General features: G+C 34.8%; 1 long non-coding RNA gene and 2 pseudogenes across 1 annotated transcript; 2 read left to right on the forward strand and 1 right to left on the reverse strand.

Moving 5' to 3' along the window:
* Positions 1 to 233: 233 nt before the first annotated feature.
* Positions 234 to 3,418, forward strand: LOC120164125 (annotated as a pseudogene).
* Positions 3,419 to 3,663: 245 nt separating this feature from the next.
* LOC120164141 lies at positions 3,664 to 8,189 on the reverse strand (annotated as a pseudogene).
* On the forward strand, positions 7,267 to 7,541 carry LOC120164143. Its single transcript, XR_005519713.1, has 2 exons — positions 7,267 to 7,410; positions 7,443 to 7,541. It is a non-coding gene; the product is annotated as an uncharacterized LOC120164143 (long non-coding RNA).
* Positions 8,190 to 8,884: the final 695 nt, after the last annotated feature.

An 8,884-nucleotide genomic window follows, 5' to 3' on the forward strand; every position in this document is an offset into this window, starting at 1 on the left:
TAAGGTACCTAATGTGTAATTAATCCCAACTTTAGTTAACTTTTTTAATTTGAGACCCAAAAGGCCCATCCTGAAATTAGTCCTCTCTATTATATTATCAAAACCCAAACAAAGGCCCATTTGGTAAATACATAATTCTTTTGGTAAAATTCTCATTTAGTCCATGTACTACATGTAAGTTTTATATTTAGTCTATATTCTCTATAGAGTTAATCATCGACAACAAACACACAATCAAATCTTGTGCTGGTACGTTCATTTTCCTAGAAATTACTTCATTTTTTATGGGTTCAGCTCATTTTATTTTCTTCTCTTTTTTTTCTCAGCAATATACCGCATAAGATGAAAAGAATCAATATTTAGATTAAATTGCTTGTGGGTTTTTGTTAATATATTCTTTTCTCTTAATTGTTTAACATTTTATTGAATACCCAAATCGGAATCGTGTAAAATGTTGAACTGTAGCTTGCTAAAAAATGTGCCATTTTTCATATGTATGGAATATAAAATCTTGTATTTTCTGAGTTTATTTCTAATAATTTGAATTCGTATGTTCATTGGAAGTTTAGAAGAATCTTTTTGAGTTCAAATTTACTTTGTTGTTGGATTTAGTGACACTGTTGAGTTCAAGGGGTTTGCTATAGGTGGATTTTGGTTTTCTTTTAATTTGTAGAAATAAATCTCTAAGGGTTTGAAGTTTGCAATGAGTGTTTATCGCTCGTTGGAAATCGATAATCTGATTATATTTTGTGGGAAATTTAAGCAAGTGGCTTTATGTCTTGCTGGCCTATGTTTCGAGACGAATTTGATTATATCGGTATACGATGAGGGACTTAAACTATAACCACAGCTGAGATAGTGTTTTCTTCTCACCCTATTACAAGTTGATTTCAGGCAGAAATGCCACCAAAAGTTGATTATTTCCATTTGCACAGCTACCTTGTCGGATAAGTTTTCTTCACTTTAAAATGATAATGTGAGGTGAGATCGTTGGAGTATTCATGGGTGGATAAAGCCATTCACATGCTGGAAAACGAAGCTGTTGTTATAGAATTTAGAGATGCTATCAATTGAGGATTCAGTGAGCAAAAGCTTGCAAAGATCAAGTGGCTATATGCTTACGGAGGTTCTATCACATTCTGATGGAGAATTTGGAGCTTTTTCTTTGGAAATTACATATGCATAGATATGTTTATTGCATTTCAACCATGATTATTGTTATAGGAAGAAAAGAAATAGTATGTAATGGAACTCGAAAAGTAGGAATCCTATATGCTTGTATTCATTCAAGGGCACGCCACAACATTTGATTTGAAGGGAAAGATTCGATTCTGTCTCACACTACCTGTCGTGTCTTATGAGTTGTTTTCTGGCTCTAAATCTTTTTTCTATAATATGTCGTCCTGTATTTTTTATGCAGGAATTTCCCTGAAGACGCAGGAACTCTATGCTATTGTCTTTGCTACTCGTTACTTGGACATATTAACTAGTTACATCTCGCCGTATAACACAATCATGAAGCTAATATTCCTGGGAAGCTCTTTCTCAATTGTATGGTACATGTAATATCACAAGATAGTTCGTAGATCTAATGATAAGGACCAGGATACGTTTCGGCATTATATCCTTATGCTTCCTTGCCCGATTCTTGCCCTTCTTATAAATGAGAAGTTCACCTTCAAGGAGGTATCAACATTTTATCTTCCTGTTTGTTGGAAAATATAACAACCATTTCTGTGTAGTCATTACAATCATGATTCTATACGTTAAATTCATTCTGGCTGTCTTAGTAGCTATGTACACTATCGATGTGTTTACATTAAGAAATCATCCGTTTCTGACTATATTTTCATATGTTGAGTATTTGTCTGACAAAAAACGGTTGAACAGGTTTCGTTGTATTTGGAAGCAGTCGCCATACTTCCTCAGCTTGTATTGTTGCAAAGGACTAGAAATATTGGCAACTTGAGCAACAATATGTGTTTCTCCTCTGGTAAATTTAAACTTCCACTGTATGCCATAATATTCCTAATCAGTTGCAGGCTTGCTGTAATTTTGTCACATTGCATGAAGGACCCTTACTTCCTGGCTTTCATTTCCCTATATTGTTGCTTGCCTCCTTCCATGTTAATTTAGCAAGAAAAGTTGATATGGTGTCGGACCCAAGTTCTCGTTAATCTCGAAATTCATATCCCTAAAAACTTCAAGACCGAAGTGCTATACGAACCCCTAGGAGAATTTTCATATTGCTTTTCTTTAGCACCATGATATGTATGCATTTTTTATGTCTTTTCAAGTCATTAACTTCGAAATGTCTAATTATCGGTTAGGAACTAATATTGTTCCTTCTCATTGCAGTGCATACAGAGCATTGTACATGTTGAACTGGATTTATCGGTACTTTACCGAAGAGGATTTTTTCCGCTGGATAAGTATGTCTTCCCTCTCTCTATCTTCTTCTTTGTCTCGATCATAGGTGTATGAGGAATGTTCGTATCGATATATATATATATATATATATATGCGCACAGATTTGCGATATTTAATGTTATATATGTTATTTCGAACACCTTGTTTATATGATTTCTTTTTTTCAGCTTGGATTACAGGGCTTGTCCAGACATTGTTGTATGCTGAAGATGAGTATCCAAGAAGCTACATTGAAGAATCTATAGATTTCACAACAAAGAGTGGTTCCTTATCATATGGTGGCAAAATCCTTAAGATGTTGGCTGGTTTTGATTTATCCTGCAAAAAGTTAGCCGGTCAAATTCCACCCGAACTCGGAACCTTGAGCCAAATCCATTCTTTGAACTTGTCACACAACAACTTGATCGGAGTTATTCCGTCATCGTTCTCGAAACTTAAGCAACTTGAGAGTTTAGACCTTTCTTACAACAAATTGGCTGGTAAAATCCCAAACCAGTTGGTAGAGCTGAACTCTTTGGAGGTTGTCAGTGTGGCACACAACTTGTCAGGTAGCATTCCGGAACAGAAAGCTCAATTCGGGACCTTTGATGAAAGCAGTTACGAGGGGAACCCTTTTCTCTGTGGGCCTATGATACGTAAAAGTTGCTCGAAAATCGATCCATTATCGACCGTACCGACTGCATGCAAAGATGAGGAAGAAGATAGCATGCTAGACATATATGTTTTTCGTGTGAGCTTTCTGGTTTCTTACGCAGTTACGTTATTGACAACTTTTGTTGTGCTCTACATCAATCCATATTGGCGAGGAGTTTGGTTTTCTTTCATCGAGATGTGCTTCACCACCTGCCGGGACTCGACCGTCGGCAATTTTCTTGCAAATTACGTCTTCAGGAGGTGTGTTCAGCAGTCACGAAGATCTGAGCAAATTTGGTTTGTGTTGTCTCTGATTTGTTTTTGCATTCTGACTAAAGCTCTCATGTTTTGTTAGTTTTAATGAAATTTCAAGTATGATCTTAATCGGCTAATCCAGTGATCAAATTATAATAAATCGATAACGTAAGTGATCAAAATATTTTTTTTTAATTTCAATAATAAAATTACACAAAATCAAAACAGAAGTGATCAAAATTGTAGCTTACATAAAAAAAATATTGCAAAGTTTTATTCAACATTTCCAAATCCAATCAACTTTCGATAAGCATTGTATTCAAACAAATTCCAAACCTATTGTTTTTAGTATAACAATCACGAATGTGTTCATTATCAGAAATCTGAAAAATCCAGTCTGGTTATGATTATGTAAACAACAAAAAATGTGATCTTTTTCAAGGTTTCTTTCTTATAAAATGGGGTTGGTAAAAAATCCGCACCCGTGCCGTGTGTGTCAAGAAAAATGGGTTCATTTATATCGTATTGAATAGCTAATTAAAGTTGATCCAACACTAGAAACTCAGGTATCGATATATTCTGAAGATTGTACAGACCTTAGAAGCTCCTTCAAATTTGCCAGAACATGCCGCGGTCCTAAACTCTTGACCCCGATGAAATTCAAAAGTTCTATATCCTGCAAATATAACGACGAGTTTGCATTCGTTTCATAACAAATATCGTAACAATCAAAAGACAATTAGGATACCACGCAACCCAACAATTTTTTCGCTGAGAGGAACATGATCTTGCACAGACTCTTCGTTTTTCTTTAAATATTTGTCTTACAATTTTCGGACAAGGATTTGAGGATGTTACCGTGTCAAAGGAACATAGTTTTTTGCTAAGGGGAAGGGGATTTAAGTGACAGACCTCCTTATGGATGTAAGATAAGGCTATCATCATATTTTTGAAATGATTGATAATCCTCGTCCGGTGAAGTTTATAGATAGTCTTAAGAGTTCATCCTAAGAAACTAGATGTAATAAATCCAATATGTACCGAATAATCCAACCATGATTATAATGAAGATGATGATGAAGCATGACTAGCCACTAGCAAACAAGCACTCTTTTTCCAAGCTGTCAATTGAAGACCATGGACATGCCAACTTTGCAGACCATTTGAATCCAATAACACAAATACAAATGCAAAAGTCGAATAATTCGTCCTGGAAAAAAATGATAATACGTGAACACTCACCTTGTTTAACAAGAATACAGCATATGCTGCTCTTGTTGTGTCTTGACCGTCTAAAAGGAGTGGAAATTCTGCTTGCTTTACATTTGCTGAAAGCGCTGTATACGATGACATATCAGAAGATGCAGGCTCTACTGAAGGCACATAGTCGATAATATATGAGCGGGAACCACCCAAGCGCAGAGGATAACGCAAAGGAACTTGAAAATAGGATGCAATTAGTGGAACAACCTGCAAGCGAGGAAATAAGGGGAAACAAGAAAGAATGATTACGAATGAACAACACTAGGCCCAAGATACTATGTTTACATCATAGCAATCTAAAATTACTATGACTTCTTAAAGCAACAATGAATTGCAGGAAGTAGTTAGGAAAAAAAAACTTGATGTATAAAGCTTGATATTATTAGAGAAAAAGCAACAATTTCAGTAACAAAAGATAACTGTAGATTATGCAGAAGCAATGGAACGCACATGTGCAACATATCCTAAGGCACTTGCAGATCTCTGAACCTCCTTTTTGTTGGTGAAAAAAATTCATCTTTGTAAAAGGAAGCATGGTGAGATTGAGACCTAAAATCGTCAAGGACCCTTGACTAACAGGCTTAGATGCAGAAGAATTCCCTAGTGATGACAGCAACAGAAAGAAGTTAATATCAACACATTAGCAGGTATCATCATTTTGTTGGAGTCAAAAAGTGTAGCCGTGAAAGTAAAAGACATCCAAAACTTCACAATATTCAAGACATTCAAGTGTTTATGTCATGTTCGTGTTATTTCTTGTTGTTATGCCACGCTTTAATCAGTTTTCCATGTGTTTGTGTCATATAACCGTATCATGTCTAATAGGTCTAAGTAAAGCAACATATTGGAACAACCATATAGGTCCGTCTAATATAGCTAGGTCTATAAAAAAACACAATCTGGTGTTGTCGGTAAAGCTTTCCTCAAACCATTTTGAACATCCAAAATCTCAAGAACAAGCGGAAGGGGAAGAGTACGAAATATAACAATCATAACTCTGGGTTCTTGATGATATATGGGAGAAGGTAAACATTAATTAAAAATATCGGAATAAACCACAATCATAACTATATGTTGGGCCTTTTTTGCAAAGGTTTAGCAATCCAAAACTACTAGCACATTACCTAATCTACTACTGCTAGAATAGGACTCAAGTTCCTGCTCTTGTGCGGGTCCAACCAAGATCTTTACAGGATAGAGTAATGAAACTTGAGATATCATATATTGTTGCCTTGCTCGAAGCTTCCTTTGCACATTTTTAAGTTTAACATAACCCCTTTCTTCAGTGAGTAATCTATTTGCTTCCTGTAATAAAAACAACAGATAATCAATCAAGCTATGCATGAAAGACTACCAATCAATTATCTGAAAGAGGAGGAAAATATGTGGGAGAGCAAGAAGGGGATAATCCTTCACACAGGGTGGATGGGGGAAGAGAGAGATGGTCTTCTAGATTGGAGAAGGGGGGGGGAGAAGAGAGAATATATAACATCTAAAACTTAATAAAAAGAACTTCAAAAATATCATAAATTCAACACTCCTGATGATATAAAAATGGGACTCAAAAGCTAATTGACATCTTTAGAATAAAAAAGCTTCACCTGCAATCGCTTCCTTGCTACAGAAAGAGAGGTACCAGCAACCAATAAAGATCTCACTTCAGTGCTAAGCATTTCCTCCTCCTTTTTAGCATCCTCTGTTATGACTTTGCAACGAGTTGACATGTTTGCCATCACTAGTTTTCTTGCCTCTAGTCTCTCGTGCATTTCCTCAAGCTCATTCAGTTTATTCAACGACTCCTTTTTGACCTGCATAGAAAGTTCCAGTCCACTAATCAGCAGCCCAAGTAATTAGGCCCATTCTATCAAACCTAGATAGTGAGTGTGGTGCAAGAAAACAAATTTAAATTACAGCTCACCAGGTTCTTCAAGTGTCATATGGCTCGATCAATTCAACTTTTCATATCTACTAAAACTAAAAATAAATAGAGAAGAGTGCAAATACAATCTTAAACAGCTTTCGGTGGCATGTTTACATTACAACGAAACAGTTTAAGAGACCTAAAAAGGGGGAAAAGCATCTGAAAGGTAGAAAAGAAATTGAACAGAAACAATGAATCTATCTGGTACAAAGGGCAATAAATCTTAACAAAGGGAAAAACAATAAATCTATTTGGTCAAATTAAAGCTCAGGCATCCAGCCAAATAAAGGATAACTGCCATTTCAACTTTTTGACACAGTATAAAAGAACCGGATATTCTCAATTTCCAAAAAACCAGGACATAAGAGTGAAAAAAATATGCTTATTTAGTCTTACAGTTAGAAGCACAAATAGTAAGTAAATGAGGTATACGAGAACTGAAATAATTTACTGAAGTGAATCAACAATATTCTTTTGGTACTAAAAAGAATACACAGATTGAATATTCAAATTTTGTCAAGGTAAAAGTTTCATTCACCAAGATAATTATCGTCTCGCTTTATCCCAGTAAAGATTAATTGAAAAAATCTATGCCTAGTATTCTTGCTGAAGCATTTGAGCAACCCAACAGAAATCATAATATGCCGACCTGAAATGATTGACTTTTCCAATTTCACAGCCTATATAGTATACTGCCCAACCTAGTAAACAATTTAGGTACATGCACCCGAAATCTATTTTCTTTTTGTATCAACTAAAATACCAGAACTTCATCCTCTGATTCGTAGTTAGTCAGGTTTGGGGAATTGATACAAGTAGCACATACCAACACGATTTAGTTCGATAGAGAACTGTGATCCATATCAAGCATATCATTTCCCATAATGAGAGGTCAAGTAGCAAATTAGGTAGACTATGATCCTACTATCTTCCAGAATAGCAACATTGAGCATAAAACTAAAATTATAGCATATTATGGGTCCTTCCTCTCTACAACTACTTATAAAATTAATAAACATTACAACATTAAGAATCTAGAGAAGAAAAAAAACTTTCTTATAAACCGGATTACTACTCCAAGCTTCTAAAATTTCAGCAATGTCCCCTTTACCTTTTCACTCAAATCACTGCTTCCCAATCAACAAACAATATTCTAATTGTCCTTTCACTTCAAAACCCCTCTTTTCTCTCTCCAAATTCGGCTTGTATTCAAAAACCCAAATTTGATTTGCTAAATTAACATATTTCTCAAGAAAAAAATTAAACAATTTTTAATCAGAAAAAAAAGTAATTACCTGAATGAGTGACTGGAGCTTCTCTTGAAGACTTCGCTTCTTCTCATTAGCTTCCTTAAGCGCAGAACTCAAACTCCACAATCTAGCTAGCTTGTTCTCGAAATCTTCCCATTCAATTACTTGCACAGTATACTGTTCGGCATTGATTTGCTTCGGGCCGGTAATTAGGGTTCTGTCTCGGTCTTGTTGTTCTCGATTGTCCATGAAAGAATTGAAGAGGAAAGCTTTCGATTTTGAAAGTTCAAAAAGAGGCCAAAGATCGACCTCATGGTACTGGGTCTCGCCCGGTTAGAGTTCTTTCTTCACGAGGATCGAATCATTTTTCTTGGGAAAATTTGTTCACTTTTCTCGGGAAAATGCAAGGGGGGACGGAGAATGACAGGTGGCGGTGAACGGAGGATTTTCTCGATTCATGTTTAATTCACTTTCAGGTTGAGAAATGGCATTACAAGTAGGATTCTATTATCCGCGGGTAAAAATATTTTTAAAAGAGTTAATAAATTTATTTATTTTAAATAAATAAAAAAAATTAAGGCAAAAATCATCATAGGTCCCTGTATTTTCTCTCGATTAGGCTCTCCAACTCATAAAATAAATTCAGTGTTGTTTTTTATAATACTTTTTGTCGTTGACCATTACAATACTGACGTATCAGTTCATTGTACTGACGTGCAATCTGTCTACTATGTTTGAGTTATAAATTTAGTCAATATATCATGTCATCCGCCACGTTAATATGTCACCATATAGACTGTCATATCAGCACTATGAATTGTCACATTAGCATTGTACGATCAACGACGAAAAAATATTGGTCAAAGGGTCACATTAGATTTATTCTCTAAGTTAAAAAGTCATATTAAGAAATAAAATAATATGAGGGCTACATTAAATTTTTTTCAAAAAATAAAGGACCTCTGATGTTTTTTTGCCTAAAAATAGTGAAAATTTTAATATATATAACTTCTAAAAGATAAAGAAAATAAGAGAAGTGAAGGAAATTATTGTTATGGTTTTATTTTAATGAATAATGAAATTATTATTCTCTTTATAAATTTATATTTTATTTTATATTTAAACAATTAAT

Source organism: Hibiscus syriacus, unplaced genomic scaffold (genome assembly GCF_006381635.1).
Source record: "Hibiscus syriacus cultivar Baekdansim isolate YM2019G1 unplaced genomic scaffold, ASM638163v2 tig00111505_pilon, whole genome shotgun sequence".
Lineage (NCBI taxonomy): Eukaryota > Viridiplantae > Streptophyta > Magnoliopsida > Malvales > Malvaceae > Hibiscus > Hibiscus syriacus.